At 39.9% G+C, this 10,495-nt stretch overlaps 1 pseudogene; it reads right to left on the bottom strand.

The window, feature by feature from the left end:
- Window positions 1-1,736: 1,736 nt before the first annotated feature.
- LOC105729658 (olfactory receptor 8A1-like) lies at window positions 1,737-5,402 on the bottom strand (annotated as a pseudogene).
- Between the last annotated feature and the right edge of the window lie 5,093 nt (window positions 5,403-10,495).

Genomic DNA, 10,495 nt, shown 5'->3' with positions numbered 1-10,495 from the left:
CTGGAACAGGAACACTCTTTTCGGTCAGCGCTTTGCAGGAATGAAGAATGAGAGCTGGGACACAACCAATAAGGAATTTTCTGGGGACCACGCTTCATCTCTTTTGAAACTTTTGCATCTGGCAGACAGTGTCTGCCACCTCCTGTGCTCAGGTTTTCTGGAGGGGCCATACTGAGCCATGGAAGGAATGGGAACAGCACTCTGCCATCTGCCCCAGGCCAGCCAAATGCACTGACCCTAGATTCTGCTCTGGTAGTTTTTCTCCTTCCACACAGCTACTGTACCAGACAGGGCAGCCGTGGGTGGCGTCAGCTAACCTGCATTTTGGCATCAGGCTCTTGTGGTTTTGATGTTGATGTCTACCCTGAGATAGATGACATCCATGGCCTGGATTTTGAGCGTAGATGCAGACTGGGGGTGGTCTTGAAGGAAAGGGGCAGGAGCAGGAAGAAAGCCTTTGGCATTGGTTTCCCATCATCATTTCCCACAAAGAAAAATTACAGGAGCTGATGCATTCTCACTTTGTGGTGAAAAAACAGGTGACATGAGGTTGGGGCTCCCTCCATGGATAATTTAGCACTCAAATCGCATCACAAGAAAAAAGAGGGCCAGGTCTCCCAGCTCGCTGCTGTTCCACATTTTTTTTTCTCTCTCTTTTTTAAGAGTTTGTTTTTTCAGAGCAGTTTTAGGTCACAGCTAAATTGAGAGGGAAGTACAGAGAGTTCCCACATACCCCCTACCCCAACACATGCACAGCCTCCCCAACTATCATTCCCCAGCAGAGTGGTACATTTGTCACAATTGATGAAGCTGCACCAGCCACGTGATCACCCAGAATCTGTAATTTGCAACAGGACTTACTGTCTGTAGTACATTTTGTGGGTTTGGACAAACGTATGATGACTTGTATCCACCATTATAGTATCATACAGAGTAGTTTCGCTGCTCTGAGAATTATCTGTGCTCTGCCATATTCTCTGTAGTAAGGATTTTGTAGTGGATGAACAAGTCGAGAGCTCCAAATTATACATATATTAGTGGTTTGGATGGGGTTTATAAAGAGATGGAAAGTAAAGTAGAGAAGAAACAAGCAACATTTATCCAGCACATACTACGTGCCAGGCAGTGCTGGACACCAATCATGTGTAATTAGAGCTTTGGAGGTGAGGAACAGAAAGTCGCTCAGAGAGAATAGTTCACTTAAGAACCTTTGAAGCTCTGGGTCCTGAAAAGATCATTGTGCATCAAATGCCAAGACCTATATGATTTTAAAAGTTATTTTTCAAGGTAATAAAAGACAAAACTGAAGATAAAATAGCTTATTTCTAAGTCTTTCATTGAATGCTATGGAGATGATCATAATGCAAGTTATCTTTCTCACAGTTTTTTTTTTTTTTTTTGGTCCCTTCTTTTTTTTGGTATCCAAAATACATGTTTCAGACAAAGATTTTTCAAACCATGGGTTACAATTCAAAAGTGGACCATGGCAGCGACTCACTAGGGACATTGGGGCATCAGCAACAAGAGGAAGCCGGCCGCTATGAACATGACTGTCAGATCCAGGGGCCACTCCTGGCTCAGCCCCTGGAGGTGGCGCCTGTGTGGTGAGGCACCAGGGCACCTGGGAGTGTGTGCTCTGCAATTGCACGTGTAAGGAACATGATATTGCTGAGTGTGGGGTGTGCAGAGCCAGTAGTTTGGAAACCCAGGATACGCAGAGTGAGGATGCAACAGCTTTAGGCAGCTGACTCTGGGGAGAGAATGTTTGCAATTCCAGTCTTGGGAGGATCAATGCTAAGAGCACGAGACAATTCTCCAAATACAGCAGTCCTCCCTTATCAGCAGAGGATAACTTCCCACACTTCATGCCTGAAACCATGAACAGTTTTTTTCCATGCATACATACCTATAATAAAGTTTAATTTGTAAATTAGGCACAGTAAGAGACTAACAACAATAACAACTAATAATAAAATAGAACAATCATAACAATAGCTGTAATAAAAGCTATGTGAATGTCTCTTTGTCTCAAATTATCTTGTGCTGGACTCACCTATTTTCTGACCATGGTTGACCATGGGCAATTGAAAGCAAAGCCATAGGTAGGAAGGGACTACTGTAACTTGCCAGACTGTGGGCCAGATCACTGATAATGGTAGGGAGGTTTGCTCTTGAGTAGGTCACTGGAGGATGCAGATGCTGGACTTCACTGGGGACTGATACCAGGGTTCTCTCCTTGGGCTGGCCCTGAGTAGGTGGAGCCCTGTGGTTTTATGCTGCCCTCTCATTACTGAAGTGTGGGAGGTGGTGGGGAAGGGGAGTGCTTTGGGGCCAGGCCACCCATTTAATTGAAATGGGTGTGAAATTTGGTTTGAATTTTAAAAAATGCATTGAAGGCCTTCATTTTGCTTTTTGGAGGTGAAACTGGAGACACAAGACTCAGCTAGGATTGCTTCCCTTCATAGTACTCTTTGTCCCAGGGATGTTTAGTTCTGGGCCCTGATTAACTCCTCCAAACTGCCTTGCATGTGGTACAAACTTTGTTTCCATGGCGCCAATCTTTTTCCAAAGTGTTTCAATATCATTGTTAACATTTTCTTTTATACCCATAAGTCTTCTGGAGAAGTTAGGAGAAGCGTGGCCAGGTAGAATATTGAAAACATGATGAACTTTGAAATTTAAAGGCAAAATATCTCTACTGGAGTTAAAGAAGTTACATATGACCCAGCTTCCTTTTCTGTAAAAAAGAAAAATAATACACTCTTCCAGGATTGTGAAGATTGATTAAAATATGGCATGAATTGTTTTAAAAATATACAGTATAGTACAAGGGTCAACTCTTGCTTTAAATGTGGACCACACCAGTGTCAAGCTGTGGTTAGTGGGTCAGGATGATAGAGTAGGCAGAAGTATGTAGAAATACAGCCTCAGGGGCAGGAAGACAGTTATTTATGGAGGACAGAAGATTTTGTAGTGAAGTGTATTCCTGCTCTGATCATATGGAAGAAACTATTTCTAAGAGGAGGAAGTTGTGGGCAGACAGTGGAAGGAAGAGATTTGAAGAAGTTACTTTTAAGGAGCTGTTGAAATCTGAAGTACATGTTTATAGCAAAACCAACAAGCTCAGAGGAAATGGATTATCAGTTGGCTAAGAATTTAGTTACTAGAGTAAGACAGTTTGGATTTGCTTCCTGGGGCTATCACTTCTGTAAATGATAAAAAATTACCAATCTCCATAAATTTTAGTTTCCTCATTTGTAAAATTAGTTAACAACAGAATCTATTTTGTTAAGAATTAAATGAGATAGAGCATACAAACAGTATAGGATCTTGCTTGAGTTAAGCATCCAATACATGTTAACTGTTCATATTACTACTATCAATTTTAAAAAGCTCAACTCTTAAATATTTATTTATTATTAGCACATGTCAAAATTATATTTTATTTATTAATGAGGCAGCCACCAGGAAGACAAAGAAGCTAGTTCTGAGAACATTTAAGGTATGGAGACATACCTACAAGATTTTGAACATGCATCTACAAAGTCAAACACATACAAGCATGTAGTTAGAAAAATCAGGCTGAAAGATTGCTTGTTAGATATGTGAGTGGTTAATGTCCTAAAGAGCAATACAACCACATTCCTTTTATAATTAACTTTTCTTTTGAGCTATAGAAATTATAATGACGTCAATTTATGCAAAACTCTTACCTTATATAGTTGTAAAATGTCTTCTCTTTATCAGTTGTAAATTGTTAGTCAAATGTCCTGTGATATTTCAGATTAACTATCAGAGGACATTTGACTAAAGAGTTTCAGATTGAAGTCAAACAGATATTTTAGAAAGTGATCTAGCTTGATATTCAAGAATCAATTATCTTATTTACGTTTTTCCATATGGGGATAAAATTTCATTTAACATCACTAAAGGAATTTTTTGAAGGGACAACCTAGAAGATACTGAGCAGGAATGAGATAATTGATGATAGGAGATCAGGAAATAGGGAAGGGAAACTAAGAAGGAAGAGGAAGGACCAATTAAAGTGAAGGGCTGGAGTGGGTGGCTGGGATCAGTATATCTAAGGAACATCTGGACAGAAATGGGGTAGAGAGAGGACTCAGAAAAAGTAATTTTCTTCTGGACTCCCAGGAGTATGCTTTCTGAATATAGAAAGGGAAGAAGTCTTCTGCACTTCTTGTGAAAGTCTCCTTCTACCGCAATTTGCAGGAAGCAGTGGGAGATGAGTGCTGTATCACAGCAGTATGCTCACATGGTTTCTAAAGAATGTTGGAGGGCACTCTTAGGATCAGCTGGAATGCATCTGAGAAGATTGCTAGAAGTATGACTGCTAGAAAATTGAAAGGAAAGCCACCCACGGTTTTGTAAATCTCCAGAGAGCTTCTTTCCTATATTGACATCATATTGGGTTGATTAGCAACTAAAGATAAATAATTACATCTGCAACAAAACTTACTCCTTAGTGTTTTCTTCATGGCAACTTTTACCTCCTTGTTTCTCAGGCTGTAGGTTAGAGGATTTGGCATGAAGATCATCGTGGTATAGAACACAGAGGCCACATTCTCCTAGGCCAGGAAACTGGTTGTGGAGGGTTTTAAGTACATGAATGCAGTCTATCCGTGGAACATCACCATAACTGCAAGGTGGAGGCTGCAGTTGCTGAAGACTTTGGACCTGCCCTCAGTGGTGCTGATGTGGAGGATGCTGGAGAAAATAAAGGTGTGAGAAACAAGAACTATGAAGCTCAAGATTCTGAGGTTCAATGTAGCCAAAAAGCAGACTGCCATCTCAACATCATAGGTGCTAGGTCAAGATAGCTTCATGAGAGGGAAGATGTCACAGAAGTAGTGACTGGTGAAGAGCTCACAATAGGGCAGTTTTCACATAAGGCCCCAGTCTCTATTGTGGAGCCAATGAGTCCCCTGGTATAGACCACAGCCACGAGCAGGGAGCAGGTGGCATGAGAAATGATGACGTTGCAAAGCAAAGGGCAGCAGATGGCAATGTAGGGGTCACAAGCTTTCGCCATCAGCATGTAACACTCAGCAATGACAAAGACCAGGAAAAAGTAGAACTGTGACACGTACCCTGCGTAGGAGATAATGTTCTACTTCACACAAAGTTCGCCAGCATCTTAGGGCTAGTAATGGAGGAGTAGCCGAGATCTAAGAGTGACAGATTGCTGAGGAAGTAGTACATGGGATGTGAAGCTGAGAGTTCAGACAAGTCAGAGTGACCATGGCCGGGTTCCCCACCCTGGTGACCATGTGGCTAGCGAGGAAGAGAAGGGAGTGAAAGAGCTGGAGGTCTGGCTGCTTCGTTAATCCCCTGAGAATGAACTCTGTCACTGTAGAATGACTTTTGGCAGTCATTCTCCTCTAGGTAGGATGTTTGTAGGAATGGAAAAGAAGAACCCCGTGAAAGGTCATACCTGCATTTGCCTGTTGAAGACAGGCAGGGGCATCTGCCCTTGCTTGAGTAGTCCTAGGCTCATTCCCGTTTCTTCTCCTTTCAGTTGAACCAACCAGAGTCTTCTTGATTTCAGAAACTAAGAATGTGAGAGGAAAAAGGCCAAGACCTGAAGCTTTAACCACAGACAACAATGACTCTAGCCTTAGTTGCCCTTTGGAACCACTTGAGGAACTTTAAACATTACTGCTGCCAAGGTGCATCTCAAAATTTCTGATTTAACAGGTTTGTAGTGTGGCCTGAGAATCAAGATTTATAAAGAGCTCCATTCAGGTGATTCTACTGTGCAGCCTCTATTGATAACCTTTGGGCTACAATTTTATCAAATAGTATAAGAGGTGAAAACCAGCCTATTTCATTAGTTGAGTTTGCTGATGTAACTTACTTCAGAAACTTATTCTCTCATTTCATCTGGGCAATCTCCAAATACATACCAGGATATAAAAAAATATGACTCCGGCCCGGCACGGTAGCTCACGCCTGTAATCCCAGCACTTTGGGAGGCAGAGGCAGGCAGATCGCGAGGTCAGGAGATGGATACCATCCTCGTCAACATGGTGAAACCCCGTCTCTACTAAAAAATACAAAAAATTAGCTGGGCGTGGTGGCACGCGCCTGTGGTCCCAGCTACTCGGAAGGCCGAGGCAGGAGAATTGCTTGAAACCGGGAGGCAGAGGTTGCAGTGAGCTGAGATCGCGCCACTGCACTCCAGCCTGGTGCCTGGCAACAGAGCAAGACTCTGTCTCAAAAAAAATCTATATCTATATCTACATATCTATATGGCTCCAGGCCAGGTGCAGTGGCTCACGCCTGTAATCCCAGCACTTTGGGAGGTTGAGGCTGGCGGATCATGAAGTCAAGAGATTGAGACCATCCTGGTCAACATGGTGAAACCCCATTTCTACTAAAAATACAAAAATTAGCTGGGCTTGGTGGTGTGCGCTTATAGTCTCAGTTACTCGGGAGGCTGAGGCAGGAGATTCGCTTGAACTTGGGAAGTGGAGGTTGCAGTGAGCCGAGATCATGTCAGTGCACTCAAGCCTGGCAACAGAGTGAGACTGTGTCTCAAAAAAAAAAAAAAAGTATATGGCTCCATAATACCAAATTCAGGTAGTGGTAGTATGGCATGGTTGATAGAAACTGGTATTTATGTTTAAATGATTAGCCCTTGAGTCTCAGTTTTAACTTTTACAGAGTAACAAGTCAATTTCCTTATTTGTAAAATAAAGAGAAATCATAAATTTAAGGTAGTTTTAAGGATTAAGATAATAAATATGGAAATATTTTTCAAATTTTAGTATGCTTTTCAAATGTGGGTTGTCATTCAGGCATTGGGTTTTATTTTTGGATTTGTAGTTTCTGGTCCATATAGTAGAGGGCCCAGAAAATGTGGGGGGATGTCAGATAACAGCTAGAGTTGGGAGCATAAACTGGGGTAAAAGCATTTTTTATTGATACTTGTGCCTCACTTTAGGAAAGGTATGAGGATATCAGCATCACTGGAGCTTGGCTAAAAGTAGTCAGATATTAAGAAAATCATACAAAAACATGCTTGTTTTAGACCCATCTGTAGTAACTGTGCTGTGGGCAAGATGTCTTTAAGATTTTTTGAAAAGGCTGTAGTATTCCTTTTTTTCTTTTCTTTTCTTTCTTTTTTTTGTGAGACAGAGTTTCACTCTTGTTGCCCAGGTTAGAGTGCAATGGCACGATCTCAGCTCACCACAACCTCTGCCTACCGAGTTCAAGCGATTCTCCTGTCTCAGCCTCCTGAGTAGCTGGGGTTACAGGCATGTGCCACCATGCCTAGTTAATTTTGTATTTTTAGTAGAGAGGGGTATTCTCCATATTGGTCAGGCTGGTCTCGACCTCCCAACCTCAGGTGATCCATCCACCTTGGCCTCCCAAAGTGTTGAGATTACAGGCGTGAGCCACCACGCTCAGCCAAGGCTGTAGTATTTTTATCATCTTCTACTCACTCCATTTGAGAGAGAAGGATTCCTGCTCTAGTTATCAGGATGGCTGAACACACAACATTCAGTAATGGACAGAACATTATTATTAGTCATTTATACTCATAGCCCAGGGAAGGAGAATATTACATCATGCAGGGCTGCCCTGGGGCTGCACTAAGAAACAGAGTGAGGAGCCAGGGGCTGTGGGAAAAGGCTTTGTAGTGTCAAGAGGGTGGGGTGGCACTAGTTTTTATGAGAAGTTAGAATTGGTTTCTTTGAATAATTCTGCAAGCTAGCAGGGAACTGGAACTCTAGGACAGGTAGGGATAAGCAAGGTATCTGTCTGTTTCCCATGATAAGGAGGGTTGCTCGGCTAGTACATTTTATCAGTGGGACCAGAGGTGGGACGGAACTTGCAGTGAGGCCATTTGAGGCTCTTTTAATTTCCCCCAAATGTCAATGCATCACATAATATTGGCCTTAATTTTAGGCCTTATACCACATACCACATGCACATATTCACAAAAAGTCACATATGTATTCCCATTTATGCAAAGTTATGCATCTATATGTGGGTATATATATTAAGAATTAAATTTAAAAATCAAAAAGAAAGAGCTGTAGCTCTCTGATTATTGATGCCAAATAACTAGTTTTGCTTTACATATGGTAACAAACTAATGAATGACAGGTTTTAAAAAAACCATAGCTGGTAAGTCAAGTTTTGAGTTGATAATCAATATCTATAATTCTGATTAGATAGGGAGGTCATATCAAGAACAAGAAGATTGTGTTAAATTTGGTTGTTAATTTTGTATCTTGAAGTGTTGGCCTAACTAAGCTAGGGATACAGTTTATTTTTCATACAACATAGGAAATGAGAAAAATGTTCTTTTCTTTTTTTGGTGACCAGAGCAGTCCAGATAATGTTAATGTCAGATGAGGACTAGGACTAGTGGACCTAGAAACAAAATATGGAGCTTTTGCAGATTGGGCGTTTCGGTGAGGAACATGCTTACTCACTGGCTCCCCCTTCCTGTGTGCTCGTTGATGCTGGGGTCTCCAGGCTTCTGTCTGTCCTTGGTCTTCTCATTCTACTTGGTTTTCCTGAATAATCTCAACCGCTTTCATTGCTTTTTCCTCCCTCTATTTTTATACTGTTGATTTCTTTTTCTAAGTGTATACCTTTTTTTAATAGTTTTCAACTTTTAGAGTCAATTTATGCATTCCACACAGAAAACATGCAACCAACAGACATTATAGGTAGATGGCAAGGCTATCTGGAAAGAACTGGACCGAAACAAAAAAAGCAAGTTTAAGTTTGGTCTTTAGATATAATTATTACCACTGTCTTTGTGACTTCTCCTGATAACTTTATCTTCATTGCTCCTTTGCTATTGAATGAGTAGAAGACATTCAAAAATAAAAACTGAAACTTTCTTCTAAAAACTTTCTTGATAGAAATGAACTGAGTGCTCTTGTCGAGTAGAAAACAAGAAACTAAGAGTGACAGATTTCTGGGCAAATGGGCAATTGGACTGGTTTACCAATGATTTTTTTTATTTATTAGATATTATGATTTTAACATATGACTGGCAAGGAAGGGTGTGGGTGGAAAAGATATCTTCTAAACTGGAGGATTATATGTGATATAGTGATTCTGAATGGATAAAAGTTAGTAAACTGGCTGTTCTGAGGTGTTTGCGTATTTTGAAGTCTGCTTTTACATTTCATTTTTTGAATGTAATCTGTTATTCCATCTTCAAAACAAGAACAAACAGAAAAAAATCAGAAAAAGTTAAGAAAAATGTGACTGAAAACTACAAATTGTATAATGAAAATAAAAATTTAGCTCAAATAGAAGGGTTGGAAGATAAAGTTGAGAAAATCTTTGATAAAGAAAAACAGACTAAAAAAATAGAAAAGTAGAAAGGTGAGTTTATTATTTGAATAATAACACTTTATGAAAGAAATGTTTACTGAATTTAACCTTAACAAAAATAAGTTTGAAGATATGTTCTAGGAGAATATGTTTGAGTGAAATACATTCTTAAATTTGAAAAATTAAAAATAACATTGAGTGCTTACCACATAATAAATAATCATCTTATTCCTCTCTCTGCCCCACATTCTTCTCCAGTTCATTAAAAACCACCTTACTTAATGGCGTTATGATTATGTTAAAGGAAAAATAGGCATATGTATTAGAAACATATGCTGCATTATTTTTGTTTGAAATAATATTGTATATAGGACTTTCTTTAAAATGCTTTAGCCAAAAAATATGTACTAATAGAAATATATGACACAAGGTTGTTAAAATGAATATAACCGTTGACATTTGGCGATGAATATATGATGGCCTGTTATACTATAATTTTTGTATATGTTTGGAAAGTGTCCTAATAAGAAATAAGAAGGCAACTAATGGTAAATAATCAAAAGAAATAACTTTGATAAATTAGTCCTCAGGCAAATTGCATTGGCATCTGAAAAAGTATCCTCTCTGGGGATCTGTTGACTGACTGGATTATAGAGAGTGAGAAAGTGGCAGAATGCAGGATGACATTCAGATTTTGGGCTAAAAAAATTATGCCTTCGTTAGGTAGAGGACACAAGATAAGAACATTTTAGGGAGAAGATAAATATATTTTGTATGGCTGAGTTTCAGGTTCCTGTGAGATATTCAAGTGGAGATGTTAATCTATTAATGGTATAGGACCCAAGTGAGACCTAAACATGTGCATCTGGCAGCTATCAGTTGTCTAGCGTGAGTTAATATCATGCAGTGTGGATTGACTGCATGTTTATCTCCAGAGCTTCCTGGGGCATGATGTTGAACATTGACCAATGCTATGAAGAAATATATTTATTAAAGATAAATTATGTTCAATAGCCATGAGTCCACGAGCTGTTTTGGAGCAGGAAGTACTAGCTTACCAACATTGTCTAGAAATAATCACTGGATTATAATAATTCAATAATAATAATTTCACCTGGTTTCAGCAGAGCCTAGGAGGTTTCAATGGTTCAGGTTGGTCACATAGGTGGAC

The sequence above is a fragment of the Aotus nancymaae genome, unplaced genomic scaffold (genome assembly GCF_030222135.1).
Source record: "Aotus nancymaae isolate 86718 unplaced genomic scaffold, 86718_ANA_hifiasm-v0.15.2.pri h1tg000012l, whole genome shotgun sequence".
NCBI classification, from domain to species: domain Eukaryota; kingdom Metazoa; phylum Chordata; class Mammalia; order Primates; family Aotidae; genus Aotus; species Aotus nancymaae.
This window is presented reverse-complemented; position numbering and strand designations above follow the sequence as displayed.